This window comes from Coenobita brevimanus, chromosome 97 (assembly GCF_032717465.1).
Source record: "Coenobita brevimanus isolate Jiangsu-jjx chromosome 97, ASM3271746v2, whole genome shotgun sequence".
Taxonomy (NCBI): Eukaryota; Metazoa; Arthropoda; class Malacostraca; order Decapoda; family Coenobitidae; genus Coenobita; species Coenobita brevimanus.
Window position 1 is genome coordinate 30,370,696 of NC_137050.1, and position 14,100 is coordinate 30,384,795.

Here is a 14,100-nt window from a genome sequence, read left to right on the forward strand (position 1 = left end):
GACAGAACGTCTGACCTAGCTTCTGTGTGCACTGGTTGAATTTAAATTTTTGAATTTCCAACCTGTTCCCGGATCACTAACTGGGAAGTATATACAGATCTAAATATTCTTCTAAAAGACTTTGCTATAATAACAACAATATTTATTATTTGTACAAGTTTTGACAGACAGAGTATTTAAAGTACCCCCCTTCGAAAAGGATGATCTCCAAGAGTTAATTATATCGTCAAACAGCGAAATTATCAAATGAACTCCGGGTTAAGGAAAAGACATCGCTTATCTCGGGTGCTGTTTAGTAGGACAAGGCGGGTAACAGCAGGGAGTTATACAATAAAAATTATCACAGAAATGCTAATAAAATTCTTGAAGTTGTAATAATATAAGTAATGTATCATATGATTGATACGGAGTTATTTTATATGTGGACATTAATCGGAAGTTAATATAAAGACAACTTACAACAATTTTCTCTAGTGTAGAAGGGCTAACCTGGAACGGGCTATATAAAGGGGTGCACGATGCCTCCTGGTTCATTATTCACCTGATACCAGCAAGGTAAGACGTGTTGGGTGATACTCGTAGCAGAACTTCGCTGATCTCTTAGTAAGGTGTATATTCTTTGAATTAACTTCGAAGTACCTGTTTAATTGTTAGTACTTCTTCAACGCACAATGCATAAAGTTCAACTTGAGGACAGGGATGGGTTTGCTTACATCAGGGCAAAGTTTGGCGGCAAATGGACCGATTTCCTGATTGACTGTTGTTGTTCCTGTACGGCGGTTCCCCTGCAGATGGTGAAAGAATGTGGGATGCTAGATAAGATGCAGAAGCCGGACAGTTTGGACCACGAGTATGTTGCTGGAGTGCTCGGTAATGTGGAAATGCAGTGCGAAATCTTGGACGGTGAGGTTATTTCTTTGTTTCCTTTTGTTAAGGTTCATACTGAACTTGATAAGCCAAACATTGGTTCAGATATCTTGTATACATACAAGTGTCACATGAAGGATTTGCACGATGACGACGAATATTTACAGCTTACTGTGACAAATGGTTTGCCCAAAATAGAATGGCCAAAAGAATCTGTGTTTAAAATTAACGGGCAGGAGATTTCCGGGCGAATTGACACGGGTTCGGGCACCGTAAGTATGTCAGAAGCCTTGGCCATCAAGTGTGGTTTGGAGATGGTGCCTCTTGATAAACCTTTTGTTTTCCTCGAGTTCGACGGTCAAAGTGTTAGCAACAAAACATGCCGTGCAGACGTCACAGTGGATGCTGTTCCTGTTCCCTACACAGCCCCGGTTACAATATACATCTCTGATAAATTTCTTGAACCGTTATTTGGACTGGATTTTTGGGTGCATTTTCATCACATTAGTTTTACAGAGACCGGGGTTGTTTTAGCGAAAGATGTGGAGGAGGAGGAGAAGGAGGAAGAAGAGATTTGATTTGGTGTCGGGCACTGTGTCAGAAGCCTTGGCCATCAAGTATGGTTTGAAGATGGAGCCTCTTGATAAACCTTTTGTTTTCCTCGAGTTCGACGGTCGAAGTGTTAGCACCAAAACATTCCGTGCAGACGTCACAGTGGATGCTGTTCCAGTTCCCTTCTCAGCCTCGGTTCAAATATACATCTCGGATAAACTGTCTTTACCGTTATTTGGATTGGATTTTTGGCTGCATTTTGATCACATTAGTTTTACAGAGACCTGGGTTATTTTAGCGAAAGACGCGCAGAAGGAGGAAGAGATCAGATTCGGTTTGGTTAACTTCTGAACTTTTTCCATCGCACCACATATGGGCACTGAAATAAATGTTGATAGCAATGGGTTGTAAGGAATTGGAGAGTGAGGAAGACGTCCATCCCTGGTAAAAATAAAACCTCACATCGATGAAAATTTCTTACGCGAACCCCCAGGGGTGATGGATTTTACTGTAGCAATGCAGTACAATCCAGGCAAAGACCTACAGGGTTCTTGGATGGTTGATCCAGTACATCGTGCATAATATGCTGGGCAAGGAAGCACAAATGCCACTTAGTCTACCTATTTCTGAGGACATACTAACATTGGCCAAAAACTCGGATCTCTGGCGTCTCAAACATGGTTTTCTTGGTGAATGGTACACATGTATTTGTGAATAATTTTACCCGTTAGTGTTGTGTGAATTCTACCCCTCTGCCGGCCATTACACATCATCTTATGCAAGTATCTAATCCCTACAGCTGAAATGGGCTGCCACACTCACAAAGCATTTCTTTGGTCAAATGGCCACACTTTCAAAACGTGACCTAGTTGACTCTACCTCTCTCAATGGCGTGACTAAGTTGACACAAGCTGCCAGGTTTGTAAAGTGACAGCAGGACTTCCTGGGATCCATCTACAGGGGCTGTGGATAAAGCATGGCAACGTTTGTGGCTGTTTATATTGATTCTCTTATGTTTTTATTAGCAGTGCTTGCAGTCGTTTTGGGGCAGGAGACAGCTTTTACCTTAGTGTTAAGTGTATTGTGACCAGTAATTATATGAATCATGTAACCATATGTGTTATAGCGAAGCTTCTCAAGATCATAGACAATTGTCAATATTTTTTTCTCAATTTGTGCGTAGCTATTCTCTGTCTTATTTATTGACCTACTGCCAAAGGCAATAGGTTTTCCTTCCTGCAAAAGCACTTTCTCTAACTCTGTCTATAAGTATCCTACCATACACTTTTCCTATTATACTAAGAAGACAAATGCCCCTGTGATTACCACACACTTCTTTTTCCCCTTTTCCTTTGTACAAGGGAATAATTATACCTGACTTCCAATCCTCCGGGACTCTACCTTCCTCCCAGGCCAATCTGCACATCTTCCACATCCATTCCACTATTATCTCTCCCCCATGCTTCAGCATTTCACCACACACTCCATCAATTCCTGGGGCTTTCCCCGATTTAACTTTCTTCATTGCTTCCACAACTTCTATCCTACTGATTTCTTCCTGTCTTCTCATCTCCCTCCTTCTCCCAGCCATTCCCCAGCCACTTTTACTCGCATTACTTCCATCCTCTACGTTCAACAATTCCTTAAAGTGTTCTCTCCATCTGCTCACTTTTTCTCCCTTCTCCACTAGTAATCTACCATTTTTATCTTTCACTCCCCTGCTAACTTCACTTCCACCCTGTCTTACTCTTTTCACTTCTCTCCAGAACATTTTCTTACAGTCCCTCCACTTTACACTCAAATTCCTTCCAAATTCCTCATCCATTCTCTTCTTACTCTCTCTTACTAATCTTTTCACCTCTCTCTTTCCACATATAACTCTCTCTTCCGCCTCTCAACTTCTTCCACGCCCCTATTTCTCATCCATTCATTGTATGCTTTCTTCTTTTGTGCCAAAGCCTGTTTCACTAAAATAGTGTGCTGTTTATTTACATACATTTTAATAAATCGTGTACAATTAATAAAAGGGGATTACTATTAGGAGTTCTGATATGTGTTTTTTAGCATGCTTTAAACATGTAAGCTGTTCCACTGAAAATAGTGTACTTAACGATTTCTTTGTTAGTGCATCAGCCATATGTATCAAAACAAACGGCACCGCTGTACGACACTAAAAACACAGCAAAGCACGAGGAGGAGTTGAAGTGTAAACATACCTAAACTGTGTGATGGAGTACACACTAATTTCGTCATGTTTCGTAGATGGTCCGACATCCAACAGGTTTAGCTAGGTATTGTACTGAAAAGTTATACGTCAGGCAGGGCAGCATATAGGTAGGTGCTGCCGCATCTGAAGTTTCATATCTATTTTCTTTTTTGTGGATACTAATGAATGAAACATATTTTAATCCCAGTTACCATGCTTTATGGATGGGTCTAGTACAGTTGCTTAGGTTTTGTCTCTATGTCATACTTACAGATGTGAGTAAACTGACGAAAGCTGGGTTTACAAAATTATACTTATATTATATTAATATAGAAGCCAAATGCTCTCACATTGTAATTTCTTTGTAGCAAAGCAACGTTGGGTCTGGTTAGTACTTGGATGGGTGACTACTGGGAACACCAGATGCTGTTGGCATCCCTACGTGTCAGGTGGGGTTGGTGGAGGATTAGTGCCCCTCCCTGTAAAAACAACAATTACAGTAACTCTAAACCCTTGGCCACCCCGTTTGGGATACATGGCTTCTGGCAATGAATGAATGAATGCATATCATGCCAACTGAGTAATTTGATTGGTAAAATATATTTTAGGGTGTTTTACCTTTTGTCAAAATTAGGCACAAATTATGCACTGGCTACTTTTTTACAGCCAAACCCGCATCAGAGCTTGCCGACATAGGCGAACCTAGCGGCAGATTTCGGAAACAGGCTATGGTGAAACGTCTAATTGCTGAAGTTACAAGTAGACTACTAAGTTAATACTATGCCTTTGTTGCTTTTCAGTCTTGGTCATATTTAGCAATATATATGTATATAGCAATATATGTATACTGTATATATAAAGTAGAGTTGTCTGTGTGTGTGTGCATGTGTGTGTCCGGGCATCATTTCTGAATGGTTGATCCCAGAGCAAAACTAAGGGCAGATTTTGAATCAGCAGGTTCCTGCTGAGGTTTTTACCAAGTTTTAAAATTGATTTTTTTTTTTCAAAACAGCGAGGTGACTGAAAACAATCAATGTCCCGTGAGAACAAAATTATCTTTCAGCGTATCAAACTTTTCTATGCAGTCACGTGCCAACTTTCAAGCGTATCTTTCAGTGTAGGCACGAACACATTGTTTAGGCACTTTGTGTGTTAGAGAGAGAGAGAGAGAGTCCTATGTATCACCCGAGAGAGAGAGTCCTATGTATCACCCGAGAGAGAGAGAGAGTCCTATGTATCACCCGAGAGAGAGAGAGTCCTATGTATCACCCGAGAGAGAGAGAGTCCTATGTATCACCCGAGAGAGAGTCCTATGTATCACCCGAGAGAGAGATAGAGAGTCCTATGTATCACCCGAGAGAGTCCTATGTATCACCCGAGAGAGAGAGAGAGAGAGAGAGAGTCCTATGTATCACCCGAGAGAGAGAGAGTCCTATGTATCACCCGAGAGAGAGAGTCCTATGTATCACCCGAGAGAGAGAGAGAGAGTCCTATGTATCACCCGAGAGAGAGAGAGAGAGAGTCCTATGTATCACCCGAGAGAGAGAGAGTCCTATGTATCACCCGAGAGAGAGAGTCCTGTGTATCATCCGAGAGAGAGAGAGAGAGAGAGAGTCCTATGTATCACCCGAGAGAGAGAAAGAGAGAGTCATATGTATCACCCGAGAGAGAGAGAGTCCTATGTATCATCCGAGAGAGAGAGTCCTATGTATCATCCGAGAGAGAGAGAGAGTCCTATGTATCACCCGAGAGAGAGAGAGAGAGAGAGAGAGAGAGAGAGAGAGTCCTATGTATCACCCGAGAGAGAGTCCTATGTATCACCCGAGAGAGAGAGAATCCTGTGTATCACCCGAGAGAGAGAGAGTCCTATGTATCACCCGAGAGAGTCCTATGTATCACCCGAGAGAGAGAGTCCTGTGTATCATCCGAGAGAGAGAGAGAGTCCTGTGTATCATCCGAGAGAGAGTCCTGTGTATCATCCGAGAGAGAGAGAGAGAGTCCTATGTATCACCCGCGAGAGAGAGTCCTATGTATCACCCGAGAGAGAGAGAGAGAGTCCTATGTATCACCCGAGAGAGACAGAGAGTCCTATGTATCACCCGAGCGAAGCCGGGTACTTTTGCTAGTCAATCATATACAGTATGTTTAAAGCAAGTTGGAATGAACTCATGGGAGGGTGAGAGAAATACAACAGAGATGGTTTACTGTTGCCAAAGCCAAATGTCTGATAATACAGTAGAGTGCCAGCTCACCTTGAGATGCCGAAAGGTGTGAGTATGAGTGGATGTTTTTTGTATGTGTGAAAAAAAAAAAAATGAATGTGTGTAAAACCAAGTGTTTATATTACAGATGTTTAGTTGCCATCAACCCAGACAGAGGAAACAAGTCAGAAAAGAAAAAAAATTCGTGGCCATCACACACCTGTTCATCCAAACGTATTATCAATAATCAGTACTTTTGCAGACCTTCAGTGGAGAGAGTAAAAGAAAAAGTACTGACTCATTAATTTATTAGTGAAATAATTTTTGGTTAATGGTTAAGGATGTTTTTATACACTAATGAATTTCTTGTAATATAGAGGGTCCACGTTAGTTTAGTAATGTGTACAGTTGTTGATATAATCATTCATCCATCCATTAAATGTAGTTGAATAGATGGATGATTATTTATGACCACGACTGTGCAGTGAGATTTCAGGTGCTTTAACACCAAGGTAGTACAGGTAATACAAAAAAACATACTGCCACATTAGTTTATTAGTAAAGTTATTTTTATGCTATTTTTTTTTTATTATTTGTTTTATATATATATATATATATATATATATATATATATATATATATATATATATATATATATATATACACTTAATGAATTTCCTGTGAATATGGAGGATCCAGTTTAGTTTAGTGAATGTACGTACACATTATGGTATTTGATACTAACTTTTTTTTTTTTTTTTTAATGATACTACAGTATGCATTATTTTTTGGTTTACTATCAATATATATTGTGCATTATGTCTGGTCAGGGGTGCTCCCTGCTACTGGTACCATGTAACCCAGAACAACCAGCCGCATGGTCGGGTCGCTGGTGACTAAACCGGTTCCCCCATTGGCTCCTGCCAGTGAGGAAGATGTATTGAGTATTGTGCATTAAAAGCCATATTAGAATTATCTGTGATGTGAAGCCAACACATATGATATTATTTGATGATGGGTTATATGAGTTTTATTATTTTATATATTACAGATTTATTTCATTAAAAAAGTTAAAATTGTCCTTTGATATTTTCATTTAACTCTCACTTAGTTACTGATATGATATGGTACTGATATGGGTGGTACTGGGGTCATAGTAAATGTTTACTACCTTACAGTTCCAGTTAAATATTAATGTGGCTTATTACCAGTATAAATTAATTAAAATTATGGAATATTGAGGACTATTTGTTATTATTTTTCAAGTATAGTAAGAAAAAAAAAAGTAAAGTACTGATCATGGTAATAATCACAGTAATTGTCCTTAATATTACAGTTATCCCTACTTTTATGGAAAATTTCATGTAAATCATTTTACGAAGAGCTGTAAATTTTACAGAGAAAGGTTGGCAGCCTCTGCTGCCAGTAAAAGTTCCATAGTTTTAACGGGTACTATTCTAACAGTGTGGCCCAGATTTTCTTCCTTTTGCAGTTATTTCACATTGTTCGGTGGCAGAAAAACACAGTACTACAGCTCTACATCCTTTCCAGAGCCGCTTCTCGAGACCAGCATCATATTCTAGCGTTAATCTGTTGTAACATGAAGCCATTCGTGGTGTAGAGATGTCAGTTTTAGGCCAAGTTAGAGTAAAAAAAGTATACAAGGCTACTTTACTCAGCTTAAGAGGTCGCTGTACTTGTGAAAGAGTTAATGAAAACTGTATCAAACCTCTCCAATTCCTCTCCGCTAGAGTGAATGAAATCGTGTAGTGGAGGCAAAAATATTATACCAAAACCGTCATCGTATGGAAGAAGATAGCTGTTATTGTGGGGTTACTTTTATTTCTGGTTATTTCCATTTTTTTCCGCCCAGTGTTTGCCCCTTTTTGTCAGGTGATACCTGCCTCCACTCTTTTTCCATACTTTTGTGTCTTCCTGGAGACCCCTTAAAGTTTAGTCTTCCCCTCCTTCTCTGTCTCTGTCTATCTGTCTGTCTGTCTGTCTGTCTGTCTCTGTCTGTCTGTCTGTCTGTCTGTCTGTCTGTCTGTCTGTCTCTCTCTCTCTCTCTCTCTCTCTCTCTCTCTCTCTCCCCCCGCCTTCACAGTTCCTCTCACTGTTTCTTCGTCTTCCTGTTCCCATTTTATACTCTTCCTCCTCCTTTCTGTTTCCATGATATCTTTCTGTTTCCTAGTCTCCCTCTTTTTTCACCCACGTCCGAGATACACAAACACACTTTTGATCAACTCCCCGACGTAATTGGATTTTGTTGTTGCAGGAAGGACTGGCAGAGCAAAATCTTTCCATGTCTCTTTTTATTTACTCAAAAACAATCTCAGTAACGAGAGGAAAACTGCCGTGATATATCTTTTGTTTTCGCAGGAAGAAAAAAAAAAAAGAAAAAAAAAAAGGAAGACGCAGAAACTTGCCATGACTCTTGTTCCTCCTATGAACGACAGGTGAGGTAGGACCGGGAATTGGTCATAAGTTCTTTTGTGAATCCGGCGAGACTGTTTCCTTCTCCCTCCCTGCCTCGTCCTTTCTGCCTTTGTGTGCCTTCGCCTTACTTCCAGGTTTCTCGTTTTCAGTTCATCTTGGGAGGGGGGGAGGGAAAATCCACTTATCTTTTGCCTCACCTCCTTCCTTGGTTTTTCATCTCTTTTTTTCAGTATTTTTTTTTAATTTCCTTTCATGTTCAGTTTTTGTCTCGGCAATGGCCAAGGTGGTAGAAAAGTAGTCTGCTGTGTTAAGAGATGCGAAATTGAATTCCGGTTGAGAAGGAGCAGTCTTAGAATTTCAGTTTCGTTAAAGCAGACTTTACTGATCTACCATAAGACCCACCGGCATGCCCCCAAAACACCTTCGCTAATATTAGCACATCAGTCCTTTGAGGCAAGGTCCAGTGAGAACCCTAGCATGTATTCAGTATGGTCGGAGATTGTTAGCGCTAAAGTGGTGAGATGCGGAGGTGTAGGCCTATGGTACGTAGGAGGACTGGTAGGCCTCAGGGAACAAGATTTCAAGCCTTTGCCCAGAGTCGGACGTAGAAAAAAATTGTCTTCCATCTGCCTCTCTTGTGTATCATCTTTATATTTTCCCACACTAGTTTTATATATATATATATATATATATATATATATATGTGTGTGTGTGTGTGTGTGTGTGTGTGTGTGTGTGTGTGTGTGTGTATGTATGTATGTATGTATGTATGTATGTACAGTATATACACTTTTTCACATTCTTCTTTCATTTGTTTTTCATTCTTTCATATTTTTATGTCATCTGTTTCTTCACTCCATACATCTTGCATAACTTGTTTTTTCGCTTCATCATTTCACAATCTTGCTGCCACTATGGTTTCATTCCATCCTATCTATTGCCTTCTCCCCACACCCCGCCGCCTCACTCTCCTGTCTCATCCCATTCCGCTTGCCAGCCCGCCTGCCTGGTTCTCATCCCTGTGCCAATCAGAAGCCCCTGCTCTGCACTCATTCAGTAGCTCTATTATCTCCTGTATTACGGTGTTGTGTGTGTGGGGAGGGGGGCGGCGGGGAATCCGAGTTAATCTCAATGATACGATGACGTCTTTTTTGTGGTTTAGATTCTCGCCGCTGCTACCTGAGCTTATTCAACTTTGGGGTCTTTATGTGGTGAAGGGGTTAATAAAGGCCTTCCAGTTCGAAAAGTATGTCCTTTTATGAATAAATCGTCACCACTTGATGTAGTGCTGCCTACTTCTTCCTTAGCCTTTATCATTCTTTTTCTGTACCTGCCCTCCTCTCTTCCTATTTCTCCCATCTTTCCTGTCACTTATTGCTTTTCTTTCCGTTACAGGTGGCTTTACATTGCATGACAAGCCAAATGGTTTCCTGTAAGCCAAGAAACCATTTACAACGCTGGATGGTAACCTTATAATCAAACCATACGTGCTCCCTACGTGTCAACAAGTGGGTTGGCGGCGGGTTAGTGCCCCTCCCTGTAAAACAAATAACTCAGAGTCGAATGGCCACCCCTTACGGGATTATGGCGTCTGGCAATAGATAGATATATAGATAGTCACCGTATCGAAGACTTATTTATATTGGAAAAATGTACAGTTAATTCCTAAATGTTTTTGAAGAGGACTTTGTTATCTTCACAGACATGAAGATATGGAGGTTTTTCATTAGCAGCTGCACTAGCCTCTCCCAGCAATCCACTGCTAAATATTTTGTGTACTGTATTACATCCAAAGATTCTCTGCATCGTGTCCTCCCCCCCCCCTCTAATTACAATCGAAAGCAATAATCGTTATCTTACCCTGCAGACTAAGCCAAGGGCCAGTAATGTGTATAACCTCCCAATGTGTTCCCCAGTATCTCATTGCGAAATCACTTTCAATCTCGCCCTCTTTTGGTGTTTGTTTTGCCCTAAAGGAAATACCCTGTTTATTGGCTCGACTTTGTCTGCTGATGGTGTTACCGATTATTGTTTCTGAGTGTACATTTACCTCAATAGTATCCTTCTTTGGTGGTCCTGCGTACTTGTGTCAGAGTCACAGTGTATGATTTGTTGTCTGCCTGACAATGCAGATTCGTCGACCGCAGATAAGGAACCATACTTACAGAGTTGTCCCATAGGTTTCTTTCGCCGTTGATGTTATGTCTGCATCTTAATCTAGCATGTGTTGTGCATATCTCCATTATGTGTATTATGTTGTATCGGCCTATTCTTCAAGAGGTGCACGTATTGTCTGTGACTTCATCCAACCCAGACCTAAGCTGATAACTTGGGAGGATTGGGTGGTGTCCTGATCTAAGCCTAACTAGGTGAATTTGATCAGCACTGCTTAAGAATACCTCTGTGGGTGCACATCCGTAGGGGGGCTTGTAGTATAGCGTCCTGGTGGAGGTGTTTGCTGTTCTGCTCGTGAAGTGGGTACATAGGTATTTCCTCACTGTTGTAGGCATGTCTGGAGATGGGACTGTAAGATGTAGGCTGATAGATATACCATCAGGAATTTGGGTTATTTGTAAACACTACTTACGATGACTGGGTACTATATAGGAAGAGGGCAGTGCTACGGTCTCGGTGTCTAGTTGATCTCTGTCCCTCCTATTTCATTCGGAGAGCGGTAAGTGAGCTTCCGTTTACCCAAGGCCGTCACGTTACGCCGAGTTAAAGAATTCTCGGTTGTGTACACAAAAAACAGTCTTCCCAGCATTCCCTTCCTGAGTGTGCAAATTTGGCGAGAGTAAACTGTCAGCAGCGCCAGTCAGAGCATTCAAGCAGCGTCTGAATAGTGAAAACTCAGCAATAGACATTCGCTCACTTACAGGATGTTGCATAGGGTCTGATGTCTGATATTGGTTGTGTTGGGATATTTTTTTTTTTCTATGCAAGGAAGAAAGAACCAAAGACCAGAAGCCCGTAAGAGTGTTCCCTACAAGAAAAAAACAAAAACAAGATAAAAGAGAGCCAAATTCAAGGTCTGTTCATTTCGAAATACCTAGACACACTGCGTTTGAAATACTGGAGGTCATGGGCAGTAGGAAATACAGACAGAGGAAGACAGTTTCAGAGCTGACATGTTGCATACATGAAGGACTGGGAGTAACGATTAACTCTTGCATCAGACAGTTCGACAGAAAAAGAATGAGAGGTCGTTGCTAGATGGATGCTAAGTGCCCGCCGTAGTGGTGGAGGGATGCAAGCAGACAGTTCAGAGGAGCGGTGACCATTGAAGTGGCGATAGAAAAGGGATAAGGATGTAACAATGTGGTGAGGAGATAGTTTGAAGGGAACCAGTAAGAGGAGGAGATTGATTTTAAGTGCCTAGTTCTCTCCGACAAGGAGAATATGTTTTCACTCCTGTTTGTTTGTTTGCTTGTTTGCTTGTTTGTTTGTCTGTCAGCAAGATTGCTTAAACACTAAAAGAGAGATGTGGATTAGATTTGGTGGGTAGATAGCCATGTCCCAAGAAACAATCGATTAACTTTTGGGACCAAGCAGGATCATAGTATAGATTCTGATCCGGAAAATAATTTTTGCAAAACCCTAATTAATGATGAGAAAACCTAACCCATTACGATGAGTAGTTTGGAAATTACGTTGTTCTTGTCGAAGAGATACGCTCCACTGAGTGCCCCTCTAGCTGTGTTGTGTGGTTCTGTCATACTAGTATAATAACAGGGGTGTTGTGTATTAGCACATGCCGCCGCGTAGAATTGTGAGCCTCTCATATTAAAATATTCTTTGATAAGGAGGACTTAGTTTCAGGGTATAAGAGAGTTACGGGTGTAAGTACTGGTACAGCCAGTAGTGAAGGTGTGTCAAGTGTCTTATGTCACTCCATGGTTCATGGTGGAGACAATATGTGGCACAGGTACATCGACAAGTGTGATGTTAGGGGTGTAACTGTGCTCATGACTGTCGCTGGTGATCAGTGTAGAGTGTAGTGATGGATCTGGCTGGAGCAAACGTCGCCTGTTGTCTTCGATCCATGCCTGAAGTGGTTGAGACAATCTTGTTACAGTATGCAGGCTATGTCTGCTATGTAGTGTTTAGTCGTTATGGTGATGTCATCTGCATTATGAAGCCATGTTTCTGGGCGGATGTGATGTCTGAATATCATGCATGTATAGGTTGAGAAGTGTAGGTGAGAGAGCGAAGCCCAAGCGAACCCTTTTAGGGAAGTTTCGTGTTCTTGATGACTTGCCCTGGAATGTAACATGTGCTTGTCTTCCCGACAGACAGTTGGCAAGTAAGTGTTTGGTATTATTGTTTGTGTTTGTGATGAAGATTTTGGTGATTAGTTTGCGTCGGGGTATGGCATCAAAGGCTTTACTATTGTCGCAAGATGCGTACGTTGTGCAGGTCTCGCGGAGCTAATGTCGTCAGCTGAGCTGCATGTTACTACTGTGCTGTAGGATTAGGTTAGTGGTTTATATTTGGGGATGTGAGGAACATTCTAGAAATTTCGACATCTTTTTGATTTTCTCTCTCCCTTACCTTAGGAAATATCTCTTGTAATTATTGTTATAGATGGGCCAGGTAAACGAAGTCGATGGTCATTATTTTTGTATGAAATGTATCTGTGTGTGTGTGTGTGTGTGTGTGTGTGTGTGTGTGTGTGTGTGTGTGTGTGTGTGTGTGTGTGTGTGTGTGTGTGTGTGTGTGTATGTGTGTGTGTGTCAAAAACTCAAATCTCAGAAAGTATTGATTGTAGAAGGAAAAGTTATTAATAAAAGTTGTTTTGAGTCACAACTTGTGTTCACATGTCACTCAGCCAACACTGGGAGTAATCCAGGATGGATATATATAATAGTCAAGTTTTCATCTAACAGTATTATTACAGTCTACCTGGCTCAGAGACGACGGTTAGTCTTGTGCAATGTTTATTTAAGTGATTTATTGCGCAAAAATATGTAAGTTCTCTCCAAGGTTCCAGAATATTCTGTACTGTTCTGGTGGTAGTGTTGGGAGTATTTAAGAGAACCGCCCTACTTTCAGGGAGTGAGTGAAAGTGTGAGTGAAAGAGAATGAGTGAGTTAGGACGGAGATAGCGAGGGAGAGAGAGAGAGAGAAATGGGAGAAATGGAGTTCCCCCGAGCTAAGCCCTGTATTGGACTATATAGCCCCGCTAGGGTTACAGGAGGGAGCTACCCCTCCCGGCACGGCAGCCCGGGCGAGGTTCGAACTTGCAATCCCCCGATCACAAGTCCAGCGCGCTACCACTGTGCTACCGCGCCCCCCAGAGAGAGAGAGAGAGAGAGAGAGAGAAGCCACAGTATTCTGCTAATCTGCCTCAGTTCTGCCTGGAAGGAATAAAACTCTGAAATTTTCAGCGGCCTTTCTAGCCTAGCAATGCGTCATACTTGACGTTTCCACGAACCCTACGGTGTAACGTTATGTTAGATTGGTTAGTAAGGTGTTTGTGGTGAGTACTGCTCTAAAGCCGTGTTTTAAGGGAGTAAGGTGAACATGAGGTGCGATTTAGTTAAGAATCAGCCGTTCAGTTACCTTGGATAGTGGGTTGAATAATGTTATGGGTCCTTGTGAAGAAGAACATCCAATTTTCTTTTAAGTTTCGGTAATATTTCTCTAACTTTCAAGTGTTGGGAATCGACAGTGTGCATGTTGGTTAGGACCTGAATGACACGTGATTCACAGTGCTTCAGGTGTAGACTGCTGATGCCATCCAGCCCTGTGCCTGCAGAGTATTTTGTTTTCTTTTAGTGTTGTGTGTCTGTTCTGGAGTGAAGGGAGTTATGTTTTGGTCGAGTGAAAAGGAATGCC